We start from the raw sequence: 8,369 nt of genomic DNA, 5'->3' as shown, positions 1-8,369 counted from the left end.
CCTAATACTGTATCTGAAGTCTCTTTTACATAGACCTTAGTGGTCCAAATAACTGCTGTATACATATATCTATTGTACGTGGTTGTAATATTAATTCCAAAACGATTTGATTGATTTGAAAACGGTCCGCCAACACAGGTCCACGTGTGGTCATTAATAATTCATAGTCATGTGGTGTCCAAATGGCATTATACATTCCTTTGGACAGCCCATGTCTCTATAATTTCCAAATGCTAATTCAAAAAATGCAACATTTTATATCCCAATCCCCACATGACTGATTATTTTGGGAACTGTGTCTGTGTACCACACCAGGGCGAGGATCAGGATTAAAGCGTAGATGCACAGTGATTGAAGTGTGTCTGCCGATGTCTCACCACGCCACAGCTATATGCTAAATAACGCACAGCTCCAGTCCCAGAATAGCTCGGCCCTCGAGCGTTTATGGAGTCGAGGCGTGGGACCTTTCCGTTGCTTGCAGTGACATTTGTGAAATGTTGCACTCGCTTCAATGCAGAAAAATCTCAAGCTTCTCCTCAAAATATGTAGTTGTTTTTGTTGTATATCTTCAAATTGTATATGTAAATGCATCAGTACTGTGCATTTGTCATGATTTTGTTGAATCTAAATTGGAAGCGGAGTTTTTGCAGAGAGCTGCACAGCCAAACTTCATCCTTTTGATTAAAGAGGACAGAAGTGGATGTGACATGTTCATTTGTTCTACTCCAAATGTAGTACAGCATCTCCTCAAATGGAGTCATGAATCTAAGATACCAGGCTTTCAAAAACACAGTTTATTTGCTTTGAAATAAACATAACGTATTGACCCATTTCCGTTAAAGAAGGAAATTGGTGCCCTAACACGGGTTAAACCGTTTTACGACTCACAGGAACTCTACTTTCCCTGAGGGGAGGGCACAGCGAACTGTAGTCTACCTGACAATAAAGTTCCTGCTCTTTGTTCATTAAAAAGTTTCTAGTGAAAGGACAAGGTCTTTTTTCCCAAAGGGGACCGCGAGAGCCTCCAGATCTATGTGACACTACAGCTCATTAAAAACTCTGACAGTCCCACTGCCATTTTATTACCGGACATTTTCTGTCTCCGAACTGCACCAGCCTGCCATGTTAAGGTAGTAAGAATGTGTGTAAATGTGGGTTTGTGAGAGTAATGAGGGATGGGAGAGGGAGAATGAGTAACAGTGAACGAGAGATACAGAGATGGTCTAACGAAGCCTTTGTGAACTCTGATTAATTCAACCTTAGCTTCATTTGTTTCCCTTTCTGCAACCTATCAGAACGTGACTGCCCTTAAAAACGTGAAGCCCCAAGGCAATGAGTCCCACCCTCATGGGATTAATTTGAACAAGAAAGGTGACCTCTTCCTGAACTGACATAGTTTTTATATATTTTCGATTTTTAAAGTACAATTTCTTTTCAGTGTTTAATTGTTGCAGTATCACCATCACTGGACTGCTTCTTTTCAAGTTGTCCAGTGTCCTTCGTACTACTGCTGTCAGTTAAACGCGTTGTTAATGGCGTTAACGCAAACCGATTCTAAAAACGTGAATTTTTTTCTTTTTGGCCTAGAAAACTTTGTAGTTTTTTTTTCACATGCTGATGCAACAACTGGTAACATTAGAAAAACTACAACACCACATTGGATCTTGCTAAACCGGAAACAAAACAACAGGCACACCGCGCTCACGCCGTTTGGGCTTTGGAGCCGGACAGAGAGTGGTAACGTTACGTTTTGAGTGGATGTCAATACGATTCTGAATGGAAAGTTTAAAAAAGTTGCCAAATGTTCCACTGACAAAACCAGAGTGATATGTGTGTTTTGTCGTTGTGAACTGGGCATCATCGCAGCACGGCCAGTCTGAAATACCACTTGATAACCAAGCACACAGCTGATGCAGTAAGTAATATTTTTCACCCTTTCACTGATGGACAGTGTTACATTGTGTGAGAGATTATATTCTCCAAGTGAGAATGTTACGTGTTAAATTGAAAACTACAGTAGGTTGTTTGCAAATTTTCACAAAACATTTTCACAAAGCAAGCCGATACACTTTTCCATGTTGGCATAAAAATGAATAAAAAATAATGTGAGAATAAGAAATCAATGGACATTTAGATTAGATAAAAAATGTGCGGTTAATTCCAAGTTAACTATGACTTTAATGCAATTAATGGCGATTACATATTTTAATTGTTTGACAGCACTACTTCTTACCTAAAGTAAATACCCAATGCCTTGCCTTGAACAGGATCAGCCATCTGTGTAAAATACACACACACACACACACACACACACACACACACACACTTGATTTTGTGCATGGGAGTGAGTCATCTACACAACGTTCTGTAAAAATAATTGTTTACGAGTGATGAATTTCATAATTCTTTTAATTCACAATCAAGCCGCTATATCCGTTATTTATAATTTAATTCTGCCTTTAATTGTGCTATAAATAGCCACAGCAGTGCATAATGACAGCTGGTGCTTTTGGAGAACCGCAATGAGATTTAAAGAAGAGAACCAGATGTAGGCAAAACTTTATAAATCTGACAAAACGTATTCTTATATATATATATATATATATATTTCTCTTTGTAGATGTATACAGTGGTATGCATCTGGCCACTGATGTGTCACACAGAAGAAGTAGTCAAGTCACAGTAACCACGATGTGGCCTACCGATCCAGGGAGCGAATGTGAGAGCAGCTTTCTCGTGTTGAGTGGGCAGGTGTGGGAAACAGGACAATGGTGTCCAACTTGCGTCATATGCCACAGGTGTATGTTACGCTAAAAGCAGTATTATGTTTATAGATTTTTTTCTTGCCCCTTGGTAGTGGTTGATAAAAGCTGAAAACACAAAATTGACGACATTGAACATTTGGTCAAATTATGATGTGCAAATGGACTGCATTTGTATACCGCTTTCAGAGTCCTAACGTCTACTCAAAGAGCTTTAACAGAGTACAGGAACCATTCATCTGTCACACACATCCACATCACTGGTGACTGAGGCTGCCATTAAAGGTACCACCTGCTCATCAGAGAAACACTCACACAGCGATGGCGTAGCATCTGGAGCCATTCAGGGTTTGGTTTCCTGCCTCAGGACAGTCTGACATGGTCTTCTACCACTACCACCTGAGCCCCTTATTAGTCCCGAACGCAATTCTAATGTTGTCTTCTTTTAGTTGCAATTTTAGATAAAAATGTGGCTCGCTCCAATCAGTTCCCCGACTTGTCTACCTGTGTCTGTCTGAGCAGGTAGTGACCAGCTGGTTGATTAGCGCTTTCTTTTTTTGTGGTGATTGATTGGGTCGTAGAGGCTTTACCACACAGTTAAGCTGTTGCAATTTGGAAATCCAAAACAACAATCTGAAAGACGCTTAAACTCTTCGTAGTAGCATTTAGTCTATGTCGACGATGTTTCACTTGAAGGATTGTTCAGGTGCCGCCAGAAATGTTGCAGAATACCCCTCTTTTCAGCCGGATGTCCCTCTCCTGCCTCGGTCTTTGTGTTGTAACTCTGAGGACTATGGTTAACTGCTCCTCTTGCAGGGTAAATGGAGACAGCTATCTAGACTATGAATGTAGATATGGTGCAAGATGTGAGGGCGCGTGGATCCGATGTGAGCACTTGTAGAACATGATTTGAGAGCTTGTACAAAAAAAATCTGCACTCCCATTTTTTTTGTAACTTGAGTCCCTTTTCCAGAACAACCAGACCTCTGTGATAACAACCTCTTGAATCTGTCGCTGCAGTGTGCTCTCTCGTATCACACAGCGGTGAGTCTGCGCTCTCAACTTTTGCAACACTTCTTGCGATACGTTTGGTGCAAAACTAATTTGTACCTGTGGACTTAGTCTGTGGAGCTCTGAGCCAACAGGACGGGGGGGGACAGCAGGGTTTCTATCGCCAGATGAGGGACAAATCTGTGTGGCTTATTTATGTAGCATGAAACCTAGCGTTAGCTAACTAGCAGCCAGCCCGCTTCTAAATACTGTAAATACCTTTTAATTATCTCAACACTTTAACAGTCCAACTGAAACGCTGGTGGTGAGCTCCTAAAGGGCCGCAGACGGACCGCCATCAGTGGGGCTTGGCCAGCGTGGAAACATCACTAGAAAGCGCCGCTGCCGACCTCGACCCAGAGCTCCAGACCCGGTTGCACCGGCAAAACCGCCCTGGAGCCCACCGCCAGTGTTGGTGGAATAGCAAGCTAGCGTTAGCGAACGTACCCAGCTCATAAATAAATACATTTTAGTTATCCCAACACTTTTAACTGTCAAACTGAAACACTGCCGGTGAGCTCCGGGTCCTGCAGCCGCGGACAGACCGTCGTCCATGGGTATAACTCGTGCCTTTTAGATTAAAATGTATTTATTTATGAGTGTGCAGGATGGTTAGTTGGCTAAATTGTGAAACTACTCACTACATTAGGCTGTATGCCAATGGTGTTTTCAATAAAAAAACATTTGCACAAAGCAAACCAATCCACTTTTCCGTGTTGATGAGAGCGTTATAATGAGAAAAAATAGAATTAGAATAGATAAAAAGTGCGATTAATTGCAGGTTAACTATGACATTGATGCGATTATTCGCGATTAAATACGATCGTTACTATGATCGAGCACTATGTAAAACAGACTGATAGCGTGGAGTCACCTCCAGCATATGTCTGCAGGAACCCATTTCTCCTTTATCCAAGGCAGGTGAATAAGGTGCCTCGGCAGCGCTCCGTGATAGCGCTTAGAAAGGTGAGCCTTGACATGGATCCCCAGCTGCTTCCTATCCAGATCCACCCTGCAAACTCTCATCAAACAAGACAAATTGCTGCTTAGGGCGGAGGGAAAAGGTCAGAGAGGAAAAGAGCGGTGGAAGTTTGAGTTGCGTAACACGGGAGGGAGAGGGAGTGTGAGATCCAGAGAGAAGAGCATTCTTAAGAATGAAGTATGAAATTGAAACGTGAAGGGAAAGAGCAGAGGGAACATTCTAAAGACTGACAGATAGTAAAGAAGTGGGGCTGTCTATTAAGCCCTGTCCTGGAGCGCTGCAGAGAAGAGTGTGCAACAGCTCATTAACTCCCATCATGCCTAGCTGTTTTCTGCTTGTGAGAGGAGACCATGCAAGTCGGTAACAGCTTCCAAGGCACTCTGCTTTCTCTTGCTGCTTGTTCCTGTTATTTTGAGATGTGAGTGAGACACTCTGATGGAGAGAGCGATGCATAGTTATCTGAGCACCAAACTAAGGACTCAGTAATTTCTTCAACGTTCTCCTGAGCACTCAGAATAAAAAAAGGTCCAACACATTCTCACTCCCAGCGCGTCAAATATGGTGCTTGAGGGCGACCTGTAGCTCACCCAGTAAGAGCCTTTGCCCCGTGTTGGCTGAGTCCTGCAGCGGCCTGGGGTTCCAATCCGACCTGCTGCCCTTTGCTACGTATCTTCCACCCTCTCTCGCCCCCTTCCCAGTCTACTATCACTTAATAAAAGGGAAATGATCTTTAAAGAAGCAAAGCGGTGCTTGGTTAGGTGACTTCAGTGTTTGTTGCTGACACAAAAAGTCTCCTTTAGCGTTTAGCCCTTTGGCGTCCTATTTAGACACGCGGGGTCGGGAGTCATTCATACTACAGTTGATTGTCTTTAGTACTACGTCACCATACAGACGGTCCACTCAACAACAAAAGAAACAACAAAAAACATCTGCGTTAATTTGCAAACACGCTGCAAATTAACACAACCCAATACACAAATGCAGTGCAAATGATCCCGGTTACACCTCCAAGCCCCAGATTCTCGACCCCAGAGACAGAGAGAGAGAGAGAGAGAGAGAGAGAGAGAGAGAGAGAGAGAGAGAGATGTTGATGTAAATGTGATCAAAGTCTTCCCGTTTATGAGCTTTGGCAATAATGTATGTCACTATGGTCATGCTAATAAAGCTTCTTGCATTGAATTGAATTGAGAGAGAGAGAGAGAGAGAGAGAGAGATAAAGAGAGAGAGAGAGCAGATAAGAGGTTTGTTTTGGAAAATTGAAGAAAAGTGTAGTAAAGAAAAAAGTGCATATTCCTTTTTAGCTTTGCCCCTAGCCTTTTATAGTATTATTAAAGAGCAACAAGTTTCCTAAGCTACCGCGTTAAAGATTGACTTCTACAAGAGCTTTCTAGCTAGAACAGTTATTAAAAATCAATTTAAAAAAATTAGACAAACAACATCTTCACTCTGTCAGACACAACCTCGCCTACATAACACACGACACACACGTGTGCCGCTCAAACACGGCACACACAGCACTCAGCCCACAGACACACACATGCGGGGCACACGCACACTCGCACTCTGCATTTTTTACCATTTAGAAGGGAACGTGGCGGTGGAGCGTTTTTAAGATCCCCTCTCTGGAGGGTGGTTGCACTTTGAGGTGCAAAAATGCTGTCACCATCCAAACAAAGGGAAATCTGATGAAATACTTTGTTGTTTTCACCGGCGGGCGTATTTGTGTAAACAGGGCCTAAATGCTCTGTTACTGTTTGCATCGCACTGTGCTGATAGAGGCTCAGTTAGACTGTGAGGGAACAGCTGTAGGGCTTAACAGACAGCCTGCCTAGGAGATCTGGACTGTGACAGCTGGTCATTCAGGCTTAGTGCTGGGGGGGGCTGGGAGTCCAGACGCCTTGGAAAGCCTGTTTAGAATTAATGGCAGTTTAATGGTTTTTCTCCAAATAAAGTGGCATGTCCTTGCTGTTTGTACAAAGACAAGTCTTCCTCCCCAAGAATATTCTGTGGAGCCATTGGCGCAGCGTCGGATCTTAGTACCGCCCCTTGTGATTGGTTTAAAGGAATGCACTCAACTGAGAGCATTTTGTCTCCTACGTGGGGTGCAGCCGGACCTTATTCCACGGCGCCATGGAGATAGGTCTGGCAATGCAAGGCTAGTGTGTGTCTAACTCAGAAGTGAGCCATTACCATTGGACTATTGGTGTTATAAAGCGTTGTACTATGAAGTCTAAAAGGCAAAAACATATTGGACACCATGGAGTACGGCGACATGTGATGACAAAGGTGGATAAAAGCACACATTTTTAGACGTTCTCTCCACAAATGCGGTCAGTGTGTTAAATATAGTTGCACATTAGAGAAGTGACGGAATCAATTGTTATATATAAAAGAGGAGAGCAGTGTATGCTGGAATGTATGTCACTGACAAAGCCTCCCATGCCGATTCCACTATTATAAAGGAGGTTTTAGACTCCATTAGACCATCTGACACGCACTTTCTTTGAAGCATACTGATCTCTAGAGGCCCTCTGTCCACTTCACCACAAGCAAAAAAGAAAAGTCAAAACACCTGATTAGACACCTGTGAACACTGTATAGTACAGAGCACTGGGTCCACTACATTTTTGTCATTTCAACCTCACAAAGCTTTATTGAGCATGGACTGTAACACAATCTTCTGGCCCAGATGGAACCTTACTTTCTAAAGGTTGCAGCAGATATTATTGCAGAGCCTATTACTTCTCTTTAAAGTGAGTTGATACCCAGTACCTGGACATCAACAATGGCTCTCCCTTTATTAAAGGGTGGAGACCCCTCTCACTTGATTTTGAATTAGCGTCCCCTATCCAGACTGTCTCTAACGGCCCAAGTGTTTATCTGATAATAACCTCTGGGACTCTCAGTCAGGTTTTCGATCAGCCCATAGCTCTATAATCTGTAGACCGTAAACAGCACTGTCCTGCAACAAGACAGGCCGGCTGGGTTCTTTCATTGAATGATTGTAAAGACTTTAGCTCTCAAACTGGGAAATCTTGGGACAGATTGGTGGGATTGCTTTAGACGAAGTGATTTATGGTGCTCTTTGGATGCTTTTATACAGACCTTAGTAGTCCCCTAATACTGTATCTGAAGTCTCTTTTATATTGACCTTAGTGGTCCCTAATACTGTATCTGAAGTCTCTTTTATATAGACCTTAGTGGTCCCTAATACTGTATCTGAAGTCTCTTTTATATAGACCTTAGTGGTCATGTGACAGTCCTCTGATCTAATGGAAATCCCAATTGCCACCCTGTCCTCCTCTTCCAGCCCCGCCCCTGAGTGCAGATCGGATTTCTGTTTCCTCTTCCTGATTTTCTTCTCTTCCCTTACATCTCTAATCTCTGCTCTACATCCCTCTACTTAGCCTTCATTCTTCTTCACCCTCCCCTCCCCCCTTTATCACTCTTCCTCTACTCCCTCTCATCTTATTTTCTCCTAACTGCATCATCTCTTTTAAACTCAATGAGTCCCTACATGTTACTAGAAGTTCCACAGCAGCTGATGAAGGGCACTGCACCGCCCACAGAGTGTG

The 8,369-nt window shown here is 43.0% G+C and overlaps 1 long non-coding RNA gene across 1 annotated transcript in view; it reads left to right on the top strand.

Annotated features, from left to right (window-relative positions):
- LOC117954670 overlaps positions 1–8,369 on the top strand; it is a 27,725-nt gene that overhangs the window by 11,302 nt on the left and 8,054 nt on the right. The window contains exon 2 of the long non-coding RNA XR_004658861.1: positions 2,684–2,693. This is a non-coding gene — a long non-coding RNA (uncharacterized LOC117954670). The remainder of the gene's footprint in view (positions 1–2,683; positions 2,694–8,369) is intronic.

The sequence above is a fragment of the Etheostoma cragini genome, chromosome 12 (assembly GCF_013103735.1).
Source record: "Etheostoma cragini isolate CJK2018 chromosome 12, CSU_Ecrag_1.0, whole genome shotgun sequence".
Lineage (NCBI taxonomy): Eukaryota > Metazoa > Chordata > Actinopteri > Perciformes > Percidae > Etheostoma > Etheostoma cragini.
Note: the sequence above shows the minus strand (reverse complement) of the source record. Positions and strands in the feature narration are given on the sequence as shown.